This window comes from Oncorhynchus clarkii, chromosome 2 (assembly GCF_045791955.1).
Source record: "Oncorhynchus clarkii lewisi isolate Uvic-CL-2024 chromosome 2, UVic_Ocla_1.0, whole genome shotgun sequence".
NCBI classification, from domain to species: Eukaryota; Metazoa; Chordata; class Actinopteri; order Salmoniformes; family Salmonidae; genus Oncorhynchus; species Oncorhynchus clarkii.
Window position 1 is genome coordinate 21049787 of NC_092148.1, and position 18604 is coordinate 21068390.

The 18604-nt window shown below is 42.4% G+C and overlaps 1 protein-coding gene across 1 annotated transcript in view; it reads right to left on the bottom strand.

Moving 5' to 3' along the window:
• The window catches only part of LOC139424150 (zinc finger protein ZFPM2-like), a 143327-nt gene that overhangs the window by 73118 nt on the left and 51605 nt on the right, over positions 1–18604 (bottom strand). The gene's annotated exons all lie outside the window — the stretch shown is intronic.

Genomic DNA, 18604 nt, shown 5'->3' on the forward strand with positions numbered 1-18604 from the left:
GAATGTGTTGTTTTACAGGCTCAGCCATAGTAGTACGGCACTCCTGGAGCAAATGAAGGTTAAGTGCCTTGCTCAAGGGCACATTGACAGATTACTATTTCTTTCCCCCGTGCATATACATCTACAGTCCCTCATGTTCATAAAACCGTAAACAGTGCAGGTTAAGCCGTCTGCTTATAAAGCCAAAATAATCAGGAGTGAATCCATCATCATCATCAGTTGGAGGGTTTCAAATCAAAATAAATCAAAACAACAGGCCGGTAACCTTGCCTGAAAGGTGTCTTCTCTAGAGATAATCTCTGTGAGACATCGCAGGGCCAGGCTCAGTGACTGGCAGGCAGCGAGAGAGGCAGCGGATTGATCCAGGAAGAAGCTAGGCCCCTTGTTAGTGCTGTGCAGAGCTACACTTAATGAACTGCGTAACAGGATAGCACTGTTAGCGCAGCTAGCTAAAACACCCCCGCTATCTTATCTCTTAGATTCAGTGTACTTTTTTGGGACAGTGATTAATCAAATAGTTATGATAATTGGGGCCGTAGCGTGGTCACCGCTGGGTTTCTGGGGGAGAGGAAAGTCATGCAGGCCTCTCAAGTGCACATTTCCGCCTGGTCGCCTTGACAACCTCTGAGTGCCCTGGTTGGAGGATTTAGACCCTCAACCCCCTCAAGCGCTATCTGCTCTATCTTCCTGTGAACGTCTACTCTCCCTCTGACTGAAGCCAAGTGTTATGATTGTCTTCAGCACTCTAACTTATCACCCTTTTATTGAGGCACATTTTCACATAATGTTCCCGCCTTTGTTACTGTAAAGTGAATGTAATATACAGTACGGCACAATCTAAACAGACCCAGAAGGTATTCATGTGTTTCTCATAGTTGATACATTCTTACTGTAGTTACCGCACATGTATGAACCATACATTTAGTTTGCAACACTTATTTGAACCTAGATGTGCACTGATGTTGTTGCTAATCAGTATTCTGGGCATGTATTCCATGCATGTTGAGTGAAGTGAAATGATCACTGAACTTTATAATAACACTCCTGTGATATAATGACCTATTCAGACGAGGTCTATACTGTAAATATCAGCCTTGTATCTGTGACACGCTATTGTGTCAGTCTGTTTGTATGGAAATGCTTTCATCTAATGTGCTCCTTCTCATGCATAAACAACATTGGGTGACGGGTGGCTACGCTAACAATAGGCTACGTTGTTGTTGTTTCCTAAAGATCACACACACCTGGGTCAAATCACACCCTGGAGTCATGAAGAGTTCTTTTCAGAAATACTTCAGTCTCTTTTGATGCCATCAGCTACACCCTCCGCTATAAAATACACCTGCATTTCAAGAACATTACAGCCCGAACAATTACTTGACGTTGGAAAAATGTACACATATATGCCAAAACTAGAATCAAACAGAGTAATATTCTCATCTCAATACTCTAAACGGTCCTTTCTGTATGATACCAATGCCTACTGTACGTCCAGACAGGCTACTAAACTTTATTTTGTGGAAGAATTAACTGGGATGATTATCTCTCTCCTCCTCCTCCTCTCTGTCTGTTGCCCACTGCGTTACTGACGGTGTGGTGGAAGGTGGCTAAGCTCATTAAGAGAGAAATGATTAAACATTGGAGCACAGCTGGCCACCATCAGAGGCAGCAGGCTCCCTCAGTGCGATGCAAGGGAGAAGGAGCGCATGCAGCCACCGCTTGATGCATTCTGTCTGTCCTCTGATAAGAGCGAGGCCCTTTAACCACTTGGATGCTAGTTCCTGTTTAGCCCTGTTGACACAACGACCGCTAGCTACAGCCATCCCCAGCGGGCGGGTAGTCTCTCTCTCTTTCTCTGTCTCTCTCTCCCCCTCTGTCTCTCTCTCCCCCTCCCCTCTCTTTGGTTGATACGAGATGGGGGGATGGGAGTAGTAGGTGTGTGAGAGAGAAGGGAGAGGGGGGTACAATTCAATTGGAGGTTTCGAGGTCCTCATACAGTGTCTGTGTGCCAGTTGTTTGTGTCCCGTACCAAATGTTGCCTGAGGACCTTGGCTTCCAGCTGGTGTGTCACATCTGTTGCAGATACAATCCTCCGACCTCAACAAAAACACCAGCTGAAAAATAATAAGCCTTCATACTTTATCTCTCAATTTGCCACCAGCATTTAGGAGTCCACTATCTATAGATAAAGAATATATAGATATGCATTATGATAACAGACAACTGGTTTTATCTAAATGGGGTCTGTGGACAGTCTATACTCCCTGATATCTATGTTATTTTGGATGGTCAGAGCGAAGAAGCCTCCTTTGGAAAATCTTTAGCCCAGCCAAAATGAACACTCTTTGTCAAACGTTTCCTCTCTGAGGTACTGAGACTATTTTAAAAGACTACAACTCAAGTGCCAAAACTCTCACCTTCTCACTCTGCTTATTACCTTAATAAACATTAATGACAAAGTAAAAAATAAACACTCACAGTATTGAACCCTTTCTCACAAATCAAAGACAAGGCCTGAAGAAAGAGTGGCCTTCAGTGAGCTCCAGTACAGGGGGCTTTGACAAACCCTACCCCGCTCTGTCCCCCTCAACGTCGCTCAACACCCAATAGTGAAATGCCACAGTTCTTGGCAAGAGGCAACTGATGATGTGACTAAAGAGTCGTCCCCCCCCCCCCACCCCCCCTCCCTCCCTCACCCTCTCCCCCTTCGATAAGATCATCATCTGTCGCTAGACTCTGGGGTCTGTTCCTGCTCTCTCTGGTCTCCACTGATACTTGGCAGCCCAATGAATGTCCCTTTGTGTGTGGAGAGATCCTCCTCAGATAGCACCCAAGATGCTCCACGCTGGCATCTGTTTGTTTTGCTGTTATGGCAGACAGAGGGACAGAGAGAAAGAGGAATAGGGAACCTCATCGTCTCTCTCTGCGTCTCTCTTCACTGGCATAGCTCGGAATGCTAATGAGCAGTGTCTCAGTGGCAGGGTGCCATCTTGGTGTGATTTAAAGAATAGATGGTGGAGGGGTGGTAGAGAGGGAGAGCGAGAGACAGACACCCCAAACCTGAACCCATCACCTCTTTTATAAATCCACTATTAGATCTCCAATAACATGACCTGTTATTTAAAATGAAGAACATTTGCCCTCACCTCCATTCAAGTGGTATCTATATAGGTACAGTCCACATACGGTAACATCATAGTTCGATCCATGTGAGCCAGTGAACTATGTTCGGAATGGTGGGTGCAGTAGGTTCAGTAGTAAACAATCACTCAACCATAGTATCCCTTTCTATGTGGCAATATGGCATTCAAGGGACTCAGAATGTTACCACAGAAATGTTACCACAGAAATGTTACCACAAAATCTCAATGTATAAATGTTTGAACACTATGGTGGATTGCTATTGGATGATGATGGATAGACTTTGTATTCAAATATTCCTCCATATAATAATGTACTCCACATCTCCTGGTGTGGAACTTCATCCAATTTGGATTTAACTTAATATAATTTCTCTACAGTGAGGGACAAATGACAAATGACAGTGTTAGGTGGCTGCAGATTAACAGTGGTTTGACTGTAGCCATTTAAAACATGAATATTAGTTCAGTGACCATCTTAAAACTAAGCCTTACCTTGGTCGCCTATACACATTCTATGTATTTATACATAAATAAATCCTATTTCCATGGTTAAACATTATTTCAAATAATAAAACCACTTTCCTACTATCCCTTGAATGTAACAATTGGAAACAAAACACAATCCAATGTAATATTTTTTTGCTTAAAAACAACAATTCACTGGATAGTCACTGGATATTCACTGGATATTCACTGGATATTCACTGGATATTCACTGGATATTCACTGGATATCATAAAATGGTAACAATTGAAACCATGTGAATCTATGTAGAGAGGTGTACAGTAGAGTAAGAGACTGCTGTGACAACGTTCAATAATAACCCCATGTCTGTCGGTTCAGAGACGCAGCTATCACAACCATCGCTACTGACGGAACAGGTTATAGAAGTGCCAAATGGGATACAAATGAATATACCACATGGAGCATATAGAGGGTGAAATGGAACGTACAGTATCTCTCCACAAAAGGTGCTACATCTCTAAAGGAGTAGAGATGTGATATGACATGTTACAGCTGAAGGAGAAATGCCAGCGCGCCTTGATAAGAGAGCGATGAACTTTCCTCCCCTTCCCCTAAACCTCCATTATCAGGTCCAAGAGAACAAAATGCATCATTTATAACCCAGAGCAGCACTATTATCTCTGGGCAAGACACTTGTTTTAAAACACAGATGGACCTCTCCCTCCTCCTCCTCCTCCTCCTCCTCCTCCTCCTCCTCCTCCTCCTCCCCCTCTCCCAGACGAGAACCCCCTGCTTGTCTGGCTCACACCCTCCTTTTGAGCAGCGGGAGGGAGGAGAAACTTGACCATTTTGGGATAGCAAGTTTCCTAGACAACCGCATGTGCTAGGCTAAGAGGAAGGGGTGCATGGAAAGGGTTGGCCCCTATAGGTCAGTCTTGTTTTGAGGACACTCCTATAGGTCAGCCTTGTTTTGAGGACACTCCTATAGGTCAGTCTTATACACCATACTACTGTCCTGCTAATGTTCCTGGACCTTGTAGGCTGAACTGCTGAGAAAACTGTTCCAAATTGTTGTCCAATCAGTCAGGCTATTTGTATAGCTATTTCTTTATTGAACCTTTATTTAACTATGAAAGTCAGTTAAGAATAAATTCTTATTTACAAATGTACCATTTTCCCAAAAGGAAAAAGGCCTCCTGTGGGGATGTGGGCTGGGATAAAAAAATATATATAAATATAGGACAAAACACACATCACGACAAGAGAGACACCACAACACTACATAAAGAGAGACCTAAGACATGCATGGCAGCAACACATGACAACACAGCATGGTAGCAACACAGCATGACAACAACATGACAGGCTAGATGCAGTTATTCCGAAATCAATATGCATTCAAAATGCAAGGCTTTTGAGCGGTTATTCAAATGACAGGCTATTCACTGCCGTTTACAGACTAGACTAGAGTTTTGCACTCACTTGAAAACAATCATAACATTCTTCATAGGCTTCTAACTTGGCTATAGGCTACATCTCAAGGCGGTCTGTCTTCATTGTTCTGTTCCGCAAGTACGCACCTTGCCTCTCCGCTGTCACGGCTACTCCTTTTAAATCTTGTGGAGCCCCAGGAAAAGCCAGACTACAAAAGCTTGTTGGACACATAGGCTTATTTTCTTTAACGGGCGGGGAGTTGGAAAGGATACACCTATATTCCTATAGTAGGCCTATCTTAACACCGGGTTACATCCTGACAAAATAGGCCTACACCATACAAGTGGCCTGATAATGTATATTTCTGGGCTTTCTAAACTGTAGGGAATAGACCCAAACTGATCAACATGGTTGCATAATCAGGCCTAGTCTGTAGGCCTGTGCTGTTATTTCTGCAGGAAACAAAACAGGAGGTTTGAGCGGTTATTCATATCAAAATCATATCAAATGTTATTGGTCACATACACATGGTCAGCAGATGTTATTGGTCACATACACATGGTCAGCAGATGTTATTGGTCACATACACATGGTTAGCAGATGCTATTGGTCACATACACATGGTCAGCAGATGTTATTGGTCACATACACATGGTCAGCAGATGTTATTGGTCACATACACATGGTTAGCAGATGTTATTGGTCACATACACATGGTCAGCAGATGTTATTGGTCACATACACATGGTTAGCAGATGTTATTGGTCACATACACATGGTTAGCAGATACTATTGGTCACATACACATGGTTAGCAGATGTTATTGGTCACATACACATGGTTTGCAGATGTTATTGGTCACATACACATGGTTAGCAGATGTTAATGTGAGCGTAGCGAAATGCTTGTGCTTCTAGTTCCAACAGTGCAGTAATATCTAACAAGTAATCTAACAATTCCCCAACAACTACCTAATACACACAAATCTAACAAGTAATCTAACAATTCCCCAACAACTACCTAATACACACAAATCTAAAGGGGTGAATGAGAATATGTACATATAAGTATATGGATGAGCGATGGCCGAGCGGCATAGGCAAGGTGCAGTAGATGGTATAATATACAGTATATACATGTGATATGAGCAATGTAAGATATGTAACATTATTAAAGTGGCATTATTTAGAGAGGCATTGTTTAAAATGATTAGTGATATTTATTAAAGTGTCCAGTGATTGGGTCTCAATATAGTATATACTGGTGATATGAGTAATGTAAGATAGGTAAACATTATTAATGTGGCATTATTTAAAGTGACTAGTGATCTTTATTAAAGTGTCCAGTGATTGGGTCTCAATATAGTATATACTGGTGATATGAGTAATGTAAGATAGGTAAACATTATTAATGTGGCATTATTTAAAGTGACTAGTGATCTTTATTAAAGTGTCCAGTGATTGGGTCTCAATATAGTATATACTGGTGATATGAGTAATGTAAGATAGGTAAACATTATTAAAGTGTCCAGTGATTGGGTCTCATTGTAGGCAGCAGCCTCACTGAGTTAGTGATGGATATTTAACAGTCTGATGGCCTTGAGATAGAAGCTGCTTTTCAATCTCTAGGTCCCAGCTTTGATGCACCTGTACTAATCTCACCTTCTGGATGATATTGGGGTGAACAGGCAGTGGTTCGGTTGGTTGTTGTCCTTAATGATCCTTTTGGCCTTCCTGTTTGCCCCCGGTGATGCGTTGTGCAGACCGCACCAGCCTCTGGAGAGCCTTGCGGTTGAGGGCGGTGCAGTTGCCATACCAGGCTGTGATACAGCCCGACAGGATGCTCTCGATTGTGCATCTGTAAAAGTTTGTCAGGGTTTTGAGTGACAGTCCACATTTCTTCAGCCTCCTCCGGATGAAGAGGCGCTCTTGCGCCTTCTTCACCACACTGTCTGTGTGGGTGGACCATTTCCGTTTGTCTGTGATGTGGACACCCAGGGACTTAAAACTTTCCACCTTTTCTGTACCTTCCATGTGGATAGGGGGGTGCTCCCTCTGCTGTTTCCTGAAGTCCACAATCATCTCCTTTGTTTTGTTGACGTTGAGTGAGAGGTTGTTTTCCTGACACCACACTCCGAGTGCCCTCACCTCCTCCCTGTAGGCTGTCTCGTCGTTGTTGGTGATCAAGTCCACTACTGTTGTGTTGTCTGCAAACTTGATGATTGAGTTGGAGGCGTGCATGGCCACGCAGTCGTGGGTGAAGAGGGAGTACAGGAGAGGGCTGAGCACACACCCTTGTGGGGTCCCAGTGTTGAGGGTCAGCGAAGTGGAGATGTTGTTTCCTACCTCCATCACCTGGGGGTGGCCCATCAGAAAGTCCAGGACACAGGGAGGGGGTTGAGACCCAGGGCCTTCAGCTTGATGATGAGCTTGGAGGGTACTATGGTGTTGAATGTTGAGCTGTAGTCAATGAACAGCATTCTTACATAGATATTCTTATTGTCCAGATGGGATAGGGCAGTGTGCAGTGTGATGGCGATTACGTCATCTGTAGATCTATTGGGGCGGTATGCAAACTGAAGTGGGTCTAGGGTGGACAGTAAGGTGGCGGTGATATGATCCTTGACTAGCCTCTCAAAGTACTTCATGATGACAGAAGTGAGTGCTCCGGGGCAGTAGTCATTTAGTTCAGTTATCTTTGCCTTCTTGGGTACAGGAACAACGGTAGCCATCTTGAAGCATGTGGGGGCAACAGACTGGGATAGGGAGCGATTAAATATGTCTGTAAACACACCAGCCAGCTGGTCTGCGCATGCTCTGAGGATGTGGCTAGGGATGCCGCAAATTAGGCTACATCACAGTTTACACCCTATGGACAATACGTGTGTATTCACTTGATAACAATAATACTTTCCTCATTGCATTGTGTTGTTGTAGCCCAGGTATAATAATTTGGTCTAAAAATGTAGGCCTAGGCCTAATCAATAGTGGAGCTTTAAGTGCCCTGGAACCACAGAGCGCAGCCTGGAGAAATGCACTGCCATCTGCCATTTCACAATCTGTTAACTTGTTTTTCTTGCACTTTGACAAGTAAATATTTAGCCTATAGCCCTACAATTTATCTAATAAATGGCCTAATATCTAGCTAATATTTAGCATCTTACTTCAGCTATACATCACTAGCCTCTCTCTCCCAGCTGTTCCTGTGCGCAATAGGCTATAGGCTATGGACGCAAGACTCTCCTCTTCTCGTGAAATCCCAGGAAAAGCTATAGGCTACAAAATCTATAGGATATTTATTTTGATCATGTTTTATACTAGGCCTTATAGCCTATTCAAGGAAAAAAGCAGGCTTGCCCTTACTAATTGCTGAATGTAAAACAGGCCTACAGCTTAGAGAATGCATGTCGGGAAAGTTGAGGAAAGAATGTGCATTGGTGTGATCACTTTTGGCCGGTTGTGATAACATTGTTGCACTGATGCATTGCAAATAGTTGCACAGGACATACAGAGATGAGCACAGTGAAAAAGAAGACACAAACTAATTGACAACCATTAGAAAAATTGAAATCACTTACAAACCACTTGAGCAACGAGGCAATGACATGCTGTAAAAGATGTGCAGGGTAAACAGCGAATGTTGTTGAATTGGTACATTTAGAACACAAGTTACTGTATTATTTTCCAGTAGGATTACATGTACATTGAAGTATTATTTGCAGTTTCACTATGGCAATGAACACACCCTGGAAGCACTGAATGGTCTAAATCAGTATCTCTGCGTTAGAGACCTCCTGAATGGTCTAAATCAGTATCTCTGCGTTAGAGACCTCCTGAATGGTCTAAATCAGTATCTCTGCGTTAGAGACCTCCTGAATAGTCTAAATCAGTATCTCTGCGTTAGAGACCTCCTGAATGGTCTAAATCAGTATCTCTGCATTAGAGACCTCCTGAATGGTCTAAATCAGTATCTCTGCGTTAGAGACCTCCTGAATGGTCTAAATCAGTATCTCTGCGTTAGAGACCTCCTGAATGGTCTAAATCAGTATCTCTGTGTTAGAGACCTCCTGAATGGTCTAAATCAGTATCTCTGCATTAGAGACCTCCTGAATGGTCTAAATCAGTATCTCTGCGTTAGAGACCTCCTGAATGGTCTAAATCAGTATCTCTGTGTTAGAGACCTCCTGAATGGTCTAAATCAGTATCTCTGCATTAGAGACCTCCTGAATGGTCTAAATCAGTATCTCTGCGTTAGAGACCTCCTGAATGGTCTAAATCAGTATCTCTGCATTAGAGACCTCCTGAATGGTCTAAATCAGTATCTCTGTGTTAGAGACCTCCTGAATGGTCTAAATCAGTATCTCTGCGTTAGAGACCTCCTGAATGGTCTAAATCAGTATCTCTGTGTTAGAGACCTCCTGAATGGTCTAAATCAGTATCTCTGCGTTAGAGACCTCCTGAATGGTCTAAATCAGTATCTCTGCATTAGAGACCTCCTGAATGGTCTAAATCAGTATCTCTGCGTTAGAGACCTCCTGAATGGTCTAAAACAGGATCTCTGCGTTAGAGACATCCTGAATGGTCTAAATCAGTATCTCTGCGTTAGAGACCTCCTGAATGGTCTAAATCAGTATCTCTGCTTTAAGAGACATCCTGAATGGTCTTGTGTTAACACCTTATTAATAGTCTGCATGCAGTAGAATGTATTGATCAGTTGATTGACAGGCGTAGGACTGAAGAATGATCAACTATAAACTTTCCTCTAGTGTGGATGCTCACCAACGTTTTCTAGTTATGTAGCCTATAGTTTATTATTATAGTTATTGGATTGGTGGCCTTAACTCTGGCACAACACAACTACCGTTATTATCGCAACAAAACTATCCTACTAGTAGGTCTAGCGAACTTGAATTAAATAAATATTAAATTACACATACACTTATTTACTTGACTTTTATACCCTATAAATGTACTTTTTCAAATAATTTCCTCCGGCAAGTTTGCCGCTGGCGCACTGCAGTAGGGAAAGGAAGCGGAAGTCGAATCCATCACTTCCGTTGTTTGGCTGTGCCCATAGCAACGTTCAAAAGTGAGTTGGATTGATCAGCCTTGTTTTGAGGACACTCCTATAGGTCAGATTTGTTTTGAGGACACTCCTATAGGTCAGATTTGTTTTGAGGACACTCCTATAGGTCAGATTTGTTTTGAGGACACTCCTATAGGTCAGATTTGTTTTGAGGCCCACAAGACAGGCAAGGGTTTGTTGTAGGAAAAGTTAAACAGGCCATAGAGATTAGGACATTTTAGCCAAAGATATAGATACTGTCTGTGATTTTAGCCCTGAAACAAAGCAGAGAGGACCGGGGTGAGTCTATTGCTAACATGCACAATGTATGCAGAGTATAGTTTCATACAAAGAAGTTGATCAAAAAGGTAGAAAACTGATTCTGGCAGGTTGAGAATATAATATATTGTTGCTGTTTAGATCCCATTTAATCTCAAGAGGGAAATCATACCTACATGCTGTAACACGAACAGGAAATACATCTAACATCTACTGAGAACTCTGATGTATATAATTGACGTAAACACTGAGGCGGTATGCTATCATTGAACTATAGGAATATGCCAGTTGTCAAGTTCTCAGTTTGATCAAAAGCCTGGTGAAGTTAGCAGTAAGCATACAGACAACAATCTCCAACACATCCATCTTATATAAGTGCCACACTGTCTATTGATAGCTGGTAAAACAAGACAGGAAAACTTAAAAGGATGAAAGTCTCCTCACACAGGTATCTCAAACAACATCTAGAGGATGCCACATTTTTTTGTTGTTGATTTGATTGTTTTACATGTTGAGAAGCATCAGAAGGATATCACTCTTATTTTGCCTGTCAGGTGGACTGAATAATTGTTTCTATTTGATTCTATATGTTTATAAGTAAAGCATTCACATACCGGTATGACCGATTGGATGCCTGCTAAAACACAAAAGCTTTATAGAATTTTATGAACAAAACTAGTAAAGTTTAGAACACTTGCTTTCATAAAAAAAAAATATATATATATATATACTGTATATACAATCACTTCTAAGAGGGGGAAATACATTTCTGAAAATAAATCAAGCAAACAAGGCTATAGTAGCAAACATATTTACCGTAGTAACTGTTACCTATGGGATTGAATTTAACACTTCATTTACAGACTGGAGTATTTCAAAGAGCTCCTGAAACCTCTTCCCCAAGTCAATTACCAGATTTCAAACTTTCTGTAAACAGGAATTCTGTTTTTCCTGGGTGACCTAGTTGTCTTTTGTGAGTAGGTTTTAGCCGGAGCAGTTTGACAGTCAACAGATAAGATGGATTAAGCTTTTTTTTCATCCAGTTTTGATGTGAACAGCGTAAAAGCGGGTTAAATCATCCAGTTTCAGGAGTATTTTTAAATGCCTGGAGATAGTGTGATAAAGAGGATAAACCTAAGACTTGGGCTGGGAAGGTCAAGGTGGCGGTTTTAGAGAGCAACTACCCGCTGATGAGGCCAGCTCCCTGTCTCTCTCAGAGCAGACTGGGTATAGCAGCCAAGCCCACCGCTCATCACCACCAGAAAGGATACATGTGACGAGTGAAACAAAATCCACCAAGCCCACTACGGGCGGCATCAAAGAGCCATGCACCTACTGTCTGTCTGTCTGTCGGTGTGTGTGTGTGTGTGTGTGTTTTCAGGGGAAATGGGAGTATAGGTGATGTATAGTACATGAGGTCTATATAGTCTAGAGATGGTCCTCTGTAGCTCAGCGGGTAGAGCATGGCATCACTGAGTTGAAGTGACAGTTAGGGTGAGTGAGTATCACAGAGTTTAAAATCACCTAACTGGCATTCCTCTCTAAATGATTTACATCAGACACACTGTACTGTACTGTACTGTACTGTACTGTAGGATCTATTACCATAAAATGACTCCTGGCAGAAGGACGTATGGAGCAGAAAGTAAAACAAGAAACAAGAAATACAAAAAATATTAGAACATAAATCATATTTTGCGAGGCAATTATACACTGTAACAGTAACTGCATCTTTTAATTACAGTAATAGTGCAGTTTGTTCAATTTAAAGTGAAATAAATACATACTGCACATATGCACCTTTTGAAAATACAGTGTGGTGATTGAAGACTGTCGAATTCTCTCCAACCTGACTTCAGACATGCTCAGTGTGGACAGAGGAAGTGACTGCCACAGTCATGTGATCCGCTCTAGCCAATCCTGAATCCCATGTACATTTTAAGTCACGTGGTGGTGGAAAGACTATTGAGAATAGAAGGCACCCCAAATAACAACACATCTAATTGACAGAAAATAATCACAATCGGATTACTACTCACTTCCATGACATGCTATAACATAACATAACACCCCCGTTCAGATGGGAGACAAGTGAAGTTCAGTACGTTGGAGACATTAGGGACATATTTAGCAACATTTTGTGGACGGCTTTTCCCCCACTGCTTCCCATGTCAGTGACAGGGGAGAGTAATCCTATACACAGACTGCTATTGTGAAATGAGAAACTAGCCTCCTTCACTGCCAGAGACCAGATGCACCTCTCTCTCTATCCTAATCTGTAAACGACTTAAAGGAGCCTTATCTCCGGGCTCTTCTGCTTCATTTCATGCTTGATTTACTTTAATTTGTCTGATAGGGCACGAGGATTTGGAAATGGCCCATCTTTCGGCGGAAAATGTTCTGATTTTTCTCCGGCATTGTTATGTGGAGGTTTTTGACTTCTCTCTCTTCCACTCTCTCTCTCTCTCTCTCTGCTACTCTCTCTCTCTCTCTCTCTCTCCCTCTCTCTCTTTCTCTCGCTCTCTCCCTATCTCTCTCTCTCTCTCCACCCACTTTCTCTCTCTCGCCCTCCATCTCTCCTTTTTGCTTCCTTGAGAGGGAATCTCGCTCCAGTGCAGCAGTCTGTTTGAGTGCATTTAGTATCGAGCTAACGCAGCAGAAACAGACATTTTTTCCTTTTCCATGTGGTGGTGGTGTGGTGTGATGATTTTGTGATGGGCAACGTCGACACTAGAGTCTTGTTTGCCTTTCAGATTCTCATTGTGCGCGGTGCAGCCGAGTGCTTCAAACCACAAAGATCTTATGTTTAAGTTAAGAGGCGGCTGGCCCTCCAGTTTAGCAAGTGGGTGAGCGGCTGGCACTGATAAAGTTGCTCCACATTGGAGGAGCCGGGGACGGGGACAAGCAACATGTCTACAGTCAGATGGCTGGCTGATGGAGCTCTTTTCTGGTGGCCCACTGACTGACTGACTGACTCAAGTGTTTTCATGGCTCTGGCTGCTCACATCACATCACCACGGTTTCTCTGGGTTGTTAATTTGGTATTTGGTATTTTATTAGGATCCCCATTAGTTGGTGCAAAAGCAGCAGCTACTCTTCCTGGGGTCCACACAAAACATGAAACAATACAGAATGACATAATACAGAACATCAATAAACAAGAACAGCTCAAGGACAGAACTACATACATTTTTAAAAAGGCACACGTAGCCTACATATCAATGTATACACACAAGCTATCTAGGTCAAATAGGGGAGAGGCATTGTGCCTGTTAATGAATGGCAGCTGATCAGTGAGCTGTGATTAGGACAAGTATATCTCCCACAGATTCTCAGTCATCTCCATTCTCCCTCCAATGAGCCAAGCTAAGAACCAACACACAAATTATATATTGTCGTGTCAATAATTAGAAATAACTATGATGTTTTTTCAACAGTATAATACAGTATAATCATAACTGTAATACGGAGGTAGTGGGGTCTAAGCTGTAGCCTGTCATTTGTTTCCATTCTTTCCAATAAATAGGTAACCAAGACAACTTTCTACTATTTAGTCTGATTTAAATGAGTCACAACTTACATATTCAGCCTCTCCCACTCTGACATGCAGTGTTGCTGGCCCTCCCTCCAGACAATGGCACAAACAAGTGAGAAACCACACACACACGCACACAAGCACACGCACGCACACACACACTGACCATAATACATACACAACTATACACAGACACACACACACACACATACACACACACACACAGGAAAGAGTGAGGAGAACATTGAAATTCATCTCACAGCCAGAATTGACTTAACTGCGGGTCTGTGCACGGTGATAAACGGAGTGATGATCCGGCAACACGTCTTTATCCATGATTTGCTTTAATTAACGCCGGCTTGTTTGTTGAAAAGATGATTAATATGCCAATGAAAATTGCATAATTGAATACCACAACACTCACAATCAGGAAGGAACATGCGGTTTTTTATTAACTTTTTATTATCATTATTATTACTATTATTTGGTATTTTAATTCAGTTGACAACCAGTGCCCGCCCCCCCAACTTACAAAAACCCCCAGCTGGAATTGGCGTGACCAGGGGGCCAAGCCAGAAACAGCTGTTCATCACCACACACACTGTCTGAGAGGCAGGGCCACTGCTCTGATATCAATACCTTTCACACGGAGAGACTGTGTGTGTGTGTGTGTGTGTGTGTGTGTGTGTGTGTGTGTGTGTGTGTGTGTGTGTGTGTGTGTGTGTGTGTGTGTGAGAGAGAGAGAGAGAGAGAGAGAGAGAGAGAGAGAGAGAGAGAGAGAGAGAGAGAGAGAGAGAGAGAGAGAGAGAGAGAGAGAGAGAGAGAAAGAGAGAGAGAGAGAGAGAGAGAGAGAGAGAGAGAGAGAGAGAGAGAGAAAGAGAGAGAGAGAGACAGAGAGAGAGAGAGGGTGAAGCTTAAGATTTACATTCCCACAGCCAAACCATGTGCATTGATGACTTGAGGTGCTCAGTTTTCAAACTGAATTGCAACAAAAACGTACCATAAATAGTGCAAATACATGTACAGAAAATATGACAGTGCAGCTACTCAGTAAGTTTCTGTTGAACTCTCAATGAATCATGGAGGAGCAGCACTGAGAAAGAAACACAAATATAGTTTATATATTTACAGCAAAACGAAATCCTATGAAATGAAGAGGGACTCGTAAAGATTCAACTTCCTGTAAGTTGAGTAACTCACAGTATAACAAATAACTTGCACGAAACATCTCCATGTACATTTTAAATACACACATCACATATTCACCCGATTAAGTGATACCTCTCCAAATAAGTAGAAGACTGCTATATTTCTCATCTATCCAGCCTCAGAGGGTGTAAGCATTGCAGAACAAACATATTCAGAGTGTTAAAGAAAGAAGGCAGCATTGAGAACCAAGTCCCCCAGGGCAGAATCATTGCCAGCAACTGTGTTCAGCTTCCTATTTACCAACAGCTTTTATTCTCATTGAATTCTGTCATGAAATAAGAAACACTGAAAATGAAGATGTGATTTTCCAATGATTCTCTTGAAAAATGTGACAATCAATATAATCTATATCTATTGACTATTTTAAGGACATTGTTGCAGTCACCATACTGTACCTACGCAAACTATTACTCAGAATACTTATAATGATAATAACAGCTATTTAATTTAGTCCTATTTTAGATGATATAACTAACAGCCATGAAGTTTTGCCATAAAGCCTCTTAGTACAGTATATCGGATCAGTGAGTACATTTGCATGAAAGAACTGCAGCATATGAGTGAAGAGATTTCTCTAATCTCTTGTTGAATATTTAATCAACACAATCAAACATTCTTTTCATGGTGTGTGTGTGTGTGTGTGTGTGTGTGTGTGTGTGTGTGTGTGTGTGTGTGTGTGTGTGTGTGTGTGTGTGTGTGTGTGTGTGTGTGTGTGTGTGTGAGAGAGAGAGGGGGGGGGGGTGAATATAATGTGAAGTAGAGAGAGCATAGCAAGTTTATATTTTGCAGTGTGGAGTACCAGGTTAGACGTTCACCGCACATTCACGGCTTGCTCTGGGCCAGGGATGGCCCACAATTTCAGAAAAACCCTGATGAGAAAATGAGTGCTGAGATAGCAGTTTAGTTTCCATGTTTTCATTCCCAAAGTTCCTAGCTGTTGTTCATAGTTTCATCTGAAATCTCAGCATTATTTTTCCAATACTTGATAAAAAAGCTTTGAATAAAACCACTGGGAAAGATAAAACATCCTTTTGAAAGAGAATCGCTATGATGCACGAGCAAATCTATTGATTTTTATGGAAAAAATATATAAACAACTTGAACGAGTCTCCTCAGTTTTCGACTTTGCTGAAATATCAAATCAAATCAAATTGTATTTGTCACATGCGCCAAATACAACAGGTGTAGGTAGCCCTTACAGTGAGATGCTTACTTACGAGCACCTAACCAACAATGCAGTAAAAATATATATACACATATATACAGATAAGAATAAGAAATAAAAGTAACAAGTACTTAAAGAACAGCAGTAAAATAACAATAGCGAGACTATATACAGGGGTGTACCGGTACAGAGTCAATGTGCGGGGGCACCAGTTAGTTGAGGTAATATGTACATGTGGGTAGAGTTATTAAAGTGACTATGCATAGATGATATCAACAGAGAGTAGCAGTGGTGTAACAGTGGGGGGTGTGGAGGGGGGGGCAATGCAAGTTTTCTGGGTAGCCATTTGATTAGGTATTCAGGAGTCTTATGGCTTGGGAGTAGAAGCTGTTTAGAAGCCTCTTGGACCTAGAATTGGTGCTCCCGTACCGCTTGCCATGTGGTAGTAAAGAGAACAGTCTATGACTAGGGTGGCTGGAGTCTCTAACAATTTTTAGGGCCTTCCTCTGACACCGCCTGGTATAGAGGTCCTTGGATGGCAGGGAGCTTGGCCCCAGTGATGTAGTGGGCCGTTTGCACTACCCTCTGTAGTGCATTGCGGTCGGAGGCCGAGCAGTTGCCATACCAGGTAGTGATGCAACCAGTCAGGATACTCTCGATGGTGCAGCTGTAGAACCTTTTGAGGATATGAGGACTCATGCCAAATCTTTTTAGTCTCCTGAGGGGGAATACGTTTTGTTGTGCCCTCTTCACGACTGTCTTGGTGTGCTTGGTTAGCTTGTTGGTGATGTGGACACCAAGGAACTTGAAGCTCTCAACCTGCTCCACTGCAGCCCCGTCGATGAGAATGGCGTTCTCTGTCCTCTTTTTCCTGTAGTCCACAATCATCTCCATTGTCTTGATCATGTTGAGGGAGAGGTTGTTGTCCTGGCACCACACAGCCAGGCCTCTGACCTCCTCTCGTCTTGTCGTTGTCGGTGATCAGGCCTACCATTACTGTGTCATCGGTAAACTTAATGATGGTGTTGGAGTCGTGCCTGGCCGTGCAGTCATGAGAGAATAGGGAGTACAGGAGGGGACTGAGCATGCACCCCTGAGGGGCCCCTGTTGAGGATCAGCGTGGCGGATGTGTTGTTATCTACCCTTACCACCTGAGGGCAGCCCATCAGGAAGTCCAGGATCCAGTTTCAGAGGGAGGTGTTTAGTCCCAGGGTCCTTAGCTTATTGATGAGCTTTGAGGGCACTATGGTGTTGAACGCTGAGTTGTAGTCAATGAATAGCATTCTCACATAGGTGTTCCTTTTGTCCAGGTGGGAAAGGGCAGTGTGGAGTGCAATAGAGATGGCATCGTCTGTGGATCTGTTGGGGCGGTATGCACATTGGAGTGGGTCTAGGGTTTCTGGGATAATGGTGTTGATGTGAGCCATGACCAGCCTTTCAAAGCAGTTCATGGCTACAGATGTGAGTGCTACAGGTCAGTAGTCATTTAGGCAGGTTACCTTAGTGTTCTTGGGCACAGGGACTATGATGGTCTGCTTAAAACATGTTGGTATTACAGACTCGGAAAGGGAGAGGTTGAAAATGTCAGTGAAAAGTCCAGACTATGTCTGTAAGTCTACTTAAAATGCTTTAGGTACTGTATCTATCTATCAGAAGAGGTGGTTGCTGCATCCTCATCTTATGATAATTCTGCCCAGACAAGCAGTTCTTCAAACGTATAATATTAATTGTATTACCCCGTTGCAGGACAATTTTCCTGCAATGCAGGAAATGTAAAACGTGTAATGTATTTGAGGTTTAAAAAGGCTTCTGAAGTTTGTAATTTCCATTTTGAAATTTCAGACCTGATTTTTCCTTTACGAAAAATTTATAAATTCCTACAAAAATGTCCATTAATTATAATCCACATAATAATTCACATTTCCTGTTGCTGCAGAATTATTGTCCCTGCTGTAGCAAACTGGCTCAAATTAAGATCCTACATCTGTATCAAACCATTCAAATGGCTCTTGCGAGCTACATTTCTGCAAACTCCTGAAGGATTCATCTACATCCTAATATTTCCAATCCAATTTAACCGGAGCAGTCGGAGTGGTCTGAGCACTAGTTTACCAATCTCTGCTTTCCAAGACTCTGTGTGCTGAAGGCTTGAGGGGTTCAATCAATGGTGCTTTGATCTCGACTGGAACTATAATTATTTAACATTGTTACAAGGATTTCTCTAATCCATCCTAGCATTAAATCCCTTTTACCCCTCATCTTCTGCAGCCCTAATCTGAATCTGTGCACTCCGTTTGTCTCTTTCTCTCA